At 35.2% G+C, this 10,075-nt stretch overlaps 1 non-coding gene across 1 annotated transcript; it reads right to left on the minus strand.

Moving 5' to 3' along the window:
• Nucleotides 1–7,043: 7,043 nt before the first annotated feature.
• Nucleotides 7,044–7,147, minus strand: LOC119618355 (small nucleolar RNA U13). The gene has a single exon (XR_005234680.1). It is a non-coding gene; the product is annotated as a small nucleolar RNA U13 (small nucleolar RNA).
• Nucleotides 7,148–10,075: the final 2,928 nt, after the last annotated feature.

Below are 10,075 nucleotides of genomic sequence, written 5' to 3' on the forward strand. Positions count from 1 at the left end.
TTAAATGTGTTACGTGTTTCCCAACATTTGACATTTTCTACTTTTTGTGGAAATTCTTCAAATTTTCTTTACATAGTTTGAAGCTATCTTGTTCACATGGATTCAGAATTATGGCTTACAGGTAAACTGTTTATTTAGTCACATGTTAGAATTCAGTTATCCCTAATAAATCTTTTCCCTTATAGTCTATTTTGTTTGAAATTAATGTAATAGCAACAAACTTCTTTTGGTTAGTGTTTGCTTTTCCATCTTTGAAATTTCTATTATTCTGTATCATTATGTTTAAGTATGTCTTTTTTTTTTTTTTTTTTTTTTTAAGATGGAGTCTTGCTCTGTCACCCAGGCTGGAGTGCAGTGGCACTATCTCAACTCACTGTAACCTCTGTCTCCTGGCATTTAGTAAAGGTTAAATCCTTACTCTATATAGGCAATTTTTTCCCTAACATATGTATTTATATTTTCCTTTCAATTAAATTTTATGTACACAATTTTTGCATTTTTAGTAGAGACAGGGTTGCGCTGTCTCTTATTGCTTATTGGCCAGGCTGGTCTCAAACTCCTGGCCTCAGGTGATCTGCCCGCCTCAGCCTCCCAAAGTGCTGGGATTACAGGTGTGAGCCATTGCACCTGGCCCTTTTAAGTACGTCTTTTAAATAGCACAGAGCTGGGTTTTGTTATTTTATACAATATAAAGCTCTTTGTCTTTTATCTGGCAAGTTTAATTCATTTTATTATTATTTTTGTTTTAGATTTATTTCTATAATCTTATTTTGTGCTTTTATCTCTACCAGTTTTCTGTGCTTCTTTTTCCTTCTTTCTCATTCTCAATTGAATTAATCAAACTTTCTATATTTTCTTTTTGCACCTTCACTAATTCCACTCCACATTGGTTTTATTTCTATATTTTATAGGTATACTTCACTGAATAAGTTAATTTTCGTAAAGTCATACAAGAAGCTTAAAAATCAAAGCTTTCATGTGTAGGCTTATGAGGAAAAGGAGCAAGCCTAGCCTTTCTATTCTTAAATCCCACTCCCCAGAAGCAATCAGTTTAAACACTTTAGTTCTTTTTTCTAATAATTATCTTTATTGTCTCTAAATAATATTTTTTTCTGCTGCTTTTAGAATGTTTTATTTTAGACACTGTCTGTCGACTTGCTCCTGTGGTTATTGTCCTGGGACTTTCTTTACTATTTTCCCGATATTTCTATATTGGATCCCATGCTTCCTAGACCCCATGGCTTCTTGTTTCCTAGTCCACCAGCTCGTTTTGGCAAAATACATCCTTCTGTAGATTACTAAAAGTAGATGCCTGGAGAAGAATTATTCTCAGAACTTACATATCTGAAAATATATTTATCCTACTCTCACACTTGATTATTAGTGAGGTATGAAGATATGAAATTTAAAATCAACAATCATTATACCTTAGAATCTTAAAAGCATTTTTCTATTGCTTTATCCCTTCCAATATTCTGTTGACAAGTGCAATGTCATTCTCTATCTGGCTTTATTATTTCTCTGGGAAACTTTCAAGTTTATCTTTTAATTGCTCATGTTCTGATATTTCACAGTGATGTGCTTTGATAAGAGGCTTTCTTTTCCTTCACTGATTATGCTTTACACTCAGTGGGGCATCTCCAGTATACAGTCTCATACCTTTAGGCCCTCAAATGGTTTGTACTGTGTTTTTGATACTTTCCTGTTCTGAGTTTTCTTTTTTTTCTTTCATTTATAAATTACCCAGTCTCGTGTATTTCTTCATAGCACCACAAACAAACACAAAACAAATTAGCAGATGAACAAGAAAATAATGTAACTCCCCCATCTATTAGGCCAGGAGTCCCCAATCCCAATCGCTAGATCGTGGATCTGTACTGGCCTGTGGCCTGTTAGGAACCAGGCTGCACAGCAAGAGGTAAGCAGTGGGCGGACAAGCCCTACCATCTGGGCTCCACCTCCTGTCAGATCAGCAGGCATTAGATTCTCAAAGGAGTCAGAACCCTGTCGTGAACTGCACGTGGAAGGGATCTAGGCCATGCACTCCTTAAGAGAATCTAATGCCTGATGATCTGAGGTGGAACAGTTTAATCCCCAAACCATCCCCCATCCCCGTCCATGGAAAAATCGTCTTCCCTGAAACCAGTTCCTGGTGCTAAAAGGGTTGGGGACCACTGTGTTGACTTATTAGATATCACTGGCCAAGCAAGTTTTCTCTTCTCCCCTTCAACATTTTGGTCATGCTATCTGTGAAAGTACTCAATGAAATCAGTCAGTTGTATAAAATTAATATTTTTAAGAATGCATACCTTAGTGGTTAGGAACACAGGATCTGGAGTCAGACTGCCTGAACGTAAAGGCTGACTCCTCCACTTCCTAGTTTATGACCTTGGACAAATCTTTAGCCTCTGTTTTGTCACTTGTAAAATAAGGATAATAATAGTTCTTACCATTAATTCTCCTTGTTGTGAATATTCAATTAGTGAATCATGTAGAGCTTAGAACATTGACTGGCATGTATGCTGGTAGTTACGCAGCTATGCATAAACTACTGGCAAGGCGCTCGGTGAGGTATGGGGAATGCCAAGCTGAACAGGGTTCTTATAGCAGGAAGACAGGAAATTGATCTTGAGCTAAATATTTGTCAGAAAGTATAGATTAATGATTGAGTGGGAACAGAAACCAAATAAACTTGGCAAAAACCTTGATATAAACCACTACCTTTGATTTACTTAAGGAAAAGTAGATTTAGCTCTTATTACCTGTATTAATGGGAAGAGCACTGGTGTCAATAATCACAAACAGAAGATGATCTGAAATTCATTTCCATTTGGCTTTGAAAAGCCTAACATTATTATTCAGGGGCCATTTGTCTTAGTATGTCTTACTGAAGTCAATATTAAAATGATTTTTCATTTTATGAAGACAACAGTCCATGATAGAAGGAAATAGCACACATCTTGGCAGGGGAAAGCCAATTTGGATCATTAATCGGTTGCAGAGAATTCACAAGTTATATAAATACAGATAGAGAAAAATAAGCATTAGTAAAATCTCTCGAGTGAAACAGTAATTCAATATGAGTGTAAAATCATTTCAATTGAAAAAGGGATTAAAATCTAAGAATTTATTATATCATTGTATTAAACTAAATTCTTAATGTGAATGAATTTAAAGTTTATCTTTGTTTCACACAGCTTAGATTACAATCTTTGCACTGTCATAATATATGCTCTCAGGAGGTAGTTGAAATTAAGATAAAATAATATTGCAACAATTTGATTTTTTTTAACATCATCTAAACTCTATCTGCTATGGAATACAGAAAAAGGTATAGTTTCATATTGAAATAGCTTTCTAATATTATGATAGGATGAAAGATCAATGACAGAACTAAACTATAGAATTTAAAAATTATAAGTTATGATTTATCCTTTTTGTAACCTTCATTTAGGTGAAAATATTTTTGGAAATATAGAATGTAATGTTGATATAATTGTGATTTCCACTCAGAAGACTTGTGGATCTCTATTTATCCCAGCTATTTTATTCTATTTTTGAGATGGAGTCTTACTCTGTCACCCAGGCTGGAGTGCAGTGGCACGATCTTGGCTCACTGAAAACTCTGCCTCCTGGGTTCAAGCAATTCTCTGCCTCAGCCTCCCGAGTAGCTGGGATTACAAGCGCCCACCACCACGCCCAGCTAATTTTTGTATTTTTAGTAGAGACGGGGTTTCACCATCTTGGCTAGGCTGGTCTTGAACTCCTGACCTTGTAATCCACCTGCCTCAGCCTCCCAACATGCTGGGATTACAGGTGTGAACCACCGCGCCTGGCCATATTTCTTTTTTCTTAGGCTTTTGTTGAAAATAGTGAAACATGATATGAATTTCCTGTTTTAGATATTTTCCACTTTTACCAAATAGAAATTTAAAGGGCCCACTGGAGAACTTGTCTAATAGATTTTTTTAATGGTTTGTTTCCTATTCATTTTGACTATATTAATTTATAGAATTATCTTTAGTAACAATAAACTCTAAATATAGATAGTAAATCCGTTTAAAATATTTATTGGTGATACTAAGTGGTGACTGCAAGGAAAAAAGAGTAATGAGACATGTAGTAATGCAAAATTCCATCAAGCATCTGTTTGTGATAGTGCAGGAATGCAATGATGTGGGAGTTGAAATGCATTTTATCATTAAAGGCATCAAAATTCAACATGAGAGTTCTGAAACTTTTGAGGGAAATCCTGTCAAATGGGGGCCTGCTAACACAATACTTTCACCCTTAGAATAAGCTATTATGTTTCATACATTTAAACATTCCATTATTTTTTTCTACCAGAAGCGTGGAATTCTGAACTCCAGCAGACAATGCACAGAAACCCAAAGATCAATGTGTTTCTAAAGGATTATATCGCTGTCAGTGCTTCCCAGGCTGTTTATTTATTGTGAGAAACTTAACTCCTTCAAGCTTTTCAGTAATTCACCCCTTTTGTCCATGTCAAGATGAAGTGGTCTCTTGTTTCTAACAATGGACTATTTGATGATCACATCATCAAAGCCACTGGAAGTGCACAAAGCAAGGAGGCATATCACACTGTGCAAATGGCCTTCAGCTTGACTGCCATGGCACCGCCGCCATTGTGTCACCTAAGTGGCAAAGCCAGTGCCACAGAGGACACAGAGCCATCAGGACAGATCATCACCCAGGACAGGAGAATTCACTTAAAGTACAGAGTCCATGACCATACTCACGGGACATATTTTACGTTCGTTATTGATAGCAGCAAACCATGAACAGAATTTTCAACCCTGCCTGAAAGATGACTCGAAATGAAAGGAGAGAATGGGAAAATATAATCAGAGAAGACTGTATTAAAGAACGATTCTTCCCACAGGGAGAAGGCATATTTCATTTAGTAACAATTCCTCTTGGATTTTGCTTGCATTTGCTTCCTTTGTTCATGAGAATCTAGCAGTTTTAGGCACCCTTGAATCCCATGTTTCAAGTTGGTAAATGAGGCCTGTTTTCTTAGAAAGTTGTATGCTAACAGTAAAAAAAGAAGCGGGGGGGCATTGTATAATACTTTCCCTCTCTTTTATAAGAAAATCCCTATTACAATTAGGCATTTCCTCTGCACTTAATCTGTACAAAATCTATTTTATTTCTCACATTGTATTGTCATTTTCATGTAAATGTTTGTATCCTCCATTATCCTGTAAGTGCCTCATGGGCACATACAATGTCTCTCTTATTGCTTGTTTACTTAAAAAAAATTTTGCAAATTTAATATTGGGACATGGTTAACAAAAATTAGTACAAAAGTATATACAATAAAAAGCAACTTTCCTTCCAACTACAGAATGACTGTCCTTTCGCCAGGAGCAACTACTATTGGTTTTCATGTGCATGTTCTTTGAGCAATGTTCTGTATATACATAAATGTTTGTAACATGGTAATATGTTATATAATCTTTCCTGAACATTGTTTATTTCCCTTCAACAGTAATTTTTGCCTAACTTTTCACATGAGCCTATGATCTATGGATATGACATATTTATTTTATAAGTTTCTTGTGAATAAACATTTGGATGGTTTCCAGTTGCTTTTGTTACAAACAAGACCTCAATAAACATACTAATTACATTTTTAAGTACATACATGAGTATAACTGGATGTGAAATTTCTAAAATACAATTTCTATGTTAAAAAAGGTTATCACTTAAATTTTGTAAGATATTTCTGAACCTCACTAAATTTTACTTCTATCAACAGTGTATGATAGTCTCTTTTCCCCATGACTTTGACAATGCTGTATATCACCAAACAGGATGACCTTTTCCAATCATGTAAGTGAAGCATGACATCTTATCTAAATTTGTATGTTTTTTAAAGTAATGAATGAATTTGAGCATTTAAAAACATGTATATTACTAGTTATATTTTATAAGGTATTTTGCAGTATAATGTGGTTAGTTTTAGAAAACATTACAAGGGTAGAATGCAAGGTGTATTCTCTGCCTTCAGAGTATAAAGTTCAGTTCATCTAATTAAATTACTTTAAGTCCTTTCTATTCTCTTCTTTTCTGATCTGTTTGTCTGCTTTGTCATGAACTGACTTTAGGAGTTAAAGTCTCTTACTATTATTACGTTTATCTTTTTTTCTTGTATTTCTTATTATTTTGATTTATAAATTCTGATGTTATATTTATTTTGATAAATAGCTTATTGAACCACTTATTGATATAAGTTGTCTTTTTGGTCTTATTTAATATTATCTACCTGAGTTTAGCAGTCTGATATTAACATTAAATTCCTGATTTTTGTAATATTTTCCAGGTATATTTTACTCACACCTTCACTTGTAACATTTCAAACACTTTATTGTTCATATGTATTTTGTATATCCAACATGGTTGTTTTATTTTTTATCTGTATGTTGTTTATATTACCTGTATATTATTTATACTGACATATTAATGTTTAAACTATTTACATTTATATGTGACATATGTATTTGATCATTTTTTTGCCATTTTGTTTTATGCCTTCTGTTTTCAATACTTTTTTAGATTTTAATATTTTGCTCTATGGATGTGTTTTGTTTACTTTTGTGTGTCCATGCTTTTCCTACCAGTTTGGAAGTTTGACTTTTTTTCTCAGTGAATTTATAACTCGATGTAATTTACTTAAATTTTTATTCCTTTCTCCACTTTAGACAGCATCTATAAGAATGTAAATTCCTACTGTAAAAATGAAGAATTAATATACTGTTTCACATTTCCCACTGAGATGAGGAATTCACCAAACTGTACCATTGGAATTTTCGTGGCTATATCGTTATTTGTAGTTATTCTCAATTATTATCTTTAACTAATATATCATCTTCTCTTTCTTGAGCTATTCCCTTGAAATAATGTTTTATAACACCCACTATGAAAGATGTATCAAACAATAAACTTAAGATTGTTATATTTCACCTTTTCCTCCTCATTCCATCTATCTGTTTTGTTGCTGCTGTTGTTTATTTTTTTCTTGTCAGAAAGGTAATGTGCCAAAGTCATAACAAGGTATGAGGGTGGCACATCTCACACTTGAGCATGAACACCCAATCATCATACTTACAGACTACAAAAGGATTGTGTTGTTGATTTTGAGACAGGGTCTCCCTCTACTGCCCAGACTGAAGTACAGTGCCACAATCATAGCTCACTGTAGCCTTGACCTTCCTGGGCTCAAGTGATTCTCCCATCTCAGCCTTCCGAGTAGCTGGAACTACAGGTGTGTGCCACCATTCTTGGCTAATATTTGTATTTTTTCTTTCTTTTTTTTTTTTTTTATAGAGATGGAGTCTCACTATGCTTCCTAGGCTGATCTCGAACTCCTGACCTCAAGTGATCCTCCTGCTTTGGCCTCCCAAAGTGCTGAGATTACAGGCATGAACCACTGCCTCTGATCATTAATCTCTTTTTGTCAGTCATCTAGTTACTTCTGTGTTGTTGTGGTTTATAACATTTATATTCTATTCAAAAACTTTAATTGCAACTTTTATTTAGTCTTTATTTTATTCTGAAGTCATTTTAATAATCAACTGTTTTTATCTTCATATTGAGTGGCTATATTTTGTTATTAAGTGCATTTTTCAAAAGAGTTTTTAGATATTATGAAATATCTTCTTAATATCTTCCTGAATTGTTGCATATTTGAGCATGTTTTAATTTTTATGTGATTAATTGATCTAGGTTATCTTCTTCAGAGCTGGAGGCTCACCTGCTTCTTGCAAACATAACGTGTCTGATTGTGGCCACCTCACCTGCCCTTCAATTGTGTGAGTTGGATCCAGGATGCTCTGGCAGTTTCCACATACATTTAAATTAGTTGTACTTTTCCAAACAACGGATTATTAATAGACTTCTTAGGAAGTTCAGCCTATCTTTGGAGAACTCCAAGTTTTAGAGAACTCACTGCCTGAGATGATTAGAAGAAAAAAATACATCTTCTCGTGGCTTCCTCCGTTGACCATGTCCAATTTGCTCTGCCCTCAACAACACTTCTCCATGGATAGAAGATCTGGGTTATGGCTGCTGTCTAAGTTCATCAAAAGTAATGAAGCACAAGGGATCAAATATAGCTTACCAAGTCAATTTATTTAAACTAAAGTCAATTTATTTGTCTACTCTTGGTGGCTAAAACAAAGTTAATTCTTAGTTCATATTTGTTAAATTAAGAACAAAAGACTTATCTGTAGAGATTCTGGAGCATATCCATACTGTAATGTATACTTTGCCAGTAAGTAATTCCTATACTTGCTTTTTAATTTTTATAGTAAATGTCAGTTACCTTGTACCTATGCTTCACAATGTTGTTTCTGAAATTATATATCATTCTTATATCTTTAAGATCAGAGTCAAAATTTGTGACAAATGAAATACTGTGGATTTGATAAAGAAGAGAGCTTCTCTTTGGTTAAGAAAGAAAGGAATAGGCTGGGCGTGGTGGCTCACGTCTGTAATCCCAGCACTTTGGGAGGCTGAGGTGGGCAGATCGCGAGGTCAGGAGATCGAGACCATCCTGGCTAACACAGTGAAATCCCATCTCTACTAAAAATACAAAAAATTAGCTGGGTGTGGTGGCAGACGCCTGTAGTCCCAGTTACTCAGGAGGCTGAGGCAGGAGAATGGCTTGAACCTGGGAGGCGGAGCTGGCAGTGAGCCGAGATAGTGCCACTGCACTCCAGCCTGGGCGACAGAGCGAGATTCTGTCAAAAAAAGAAAAAAAAAAAAAAAAAAAAAAAGAAAGGAATAAATATAAGGAAATACATTTTTAAAAATAAATTACCTTTCACATTTGACCTTAGTCATCAACTAATATCATGGTTTATAACATCACATTAATTCATGTTAACAACATTCACTTCTAAAATTGCAATAACATAGTTGCTATGGTTTGAATGTGGCCCCCAAAAAGCATGTGTTGGAAACCTAATCCCCAGTGCAACAGTGTTGGGAGGTGTTTAGGTTATGAGGGCTCCGCCTTCATGAGGGAATTAATGCTGATTATAAAAAGGCTGGAGGTAGGGGGAACCAGGGGACAGAGAGAGATGTGTTAAAGGATACAATATTATCGGGAGGTAGGAGTAATCAGCTCTAGTGTTCCAGAGCACTATAGGATGACTACAGTTAACAGTAGTATACTTTGGCAAATAGCTAGAATAGAGGATATTGAAAGTTCCCAACCCAAAGAAGTGATACATGTTTGAGATTCTTTATTCCTTGATCAGATCAATACACATTGTATGTATCAAAACATCACTGTGTACCTTATAAATATGTATAATTAGTATGTGTCAATTAAACATTTAAAAAAATCTTTTGGGGGCAGGGATGGGGAGGTAGCTTATTAAAAATGCAGGTACTGGCGCCATCCCTAGGGAGTCTGAGTGATTTCATCGCTGGAGGACAGAGGAAATGGGCTGGAACAGTAGAACTGAGAGCAGAGGTGATTCTGGTTGTGAAAACAGGATTCACAGACTAGTGCCTAGGCCATAAAGGCGTTGAAGAAGAAGGCAGGAAACAGACAGGAGATAGGTTCTGCACTCACATTAAGGAAGGAGGAATGTTAAGGAGGGTAGGTTTTTGTTTCTGGAGGAGTTTGCAGAACTAGGCAGCCCTAAGTTATGTGAATATTTTTTCTACTCATACCTTTGAGGTAATATTTAATAAAGTTAAACATTTCAATCTATAGGGTAGACCTAAGGTGACTTTGATCATGACACTCAAGAAATGAGATGGTTTTCACTCCAGATTTGTGGAGAAGTGATAGTTGTTACCCTCAAGCTCTAGTGCTGCTCCTGCAGCCAGTTATGATACTATGTGAGCCCCAGGTGTCAGAGCATCCTTCACCATATACTACAGCTTGGCCTCAGTTTTTACAATGAGAAGATGGGTATGTTAATTCGTTCCACTATAGTAACCATATATATATGTATTTATGGATATACACATATATATGTAAGATTAATAAGATGAATGCACTCTGACATATATAAATACATACATATGTATCTTA

The sequence above is a fragment of the Chlorocebus sabaeus genome, chromosome 23 (assembly GCF_047675955.1).
Source record: "Chlorocebus sabaeus isolate Y175 chromosome 23, mChlSab1.0.hap1, whole genome shotgun sequence".
Classification (NCBI taxonomy): Eukaryota; Metazoa; Chordata; class Mammalia; order Primates; family Cercopithecidae; genus Chlorocebus; species Chlorocebus sabaeus.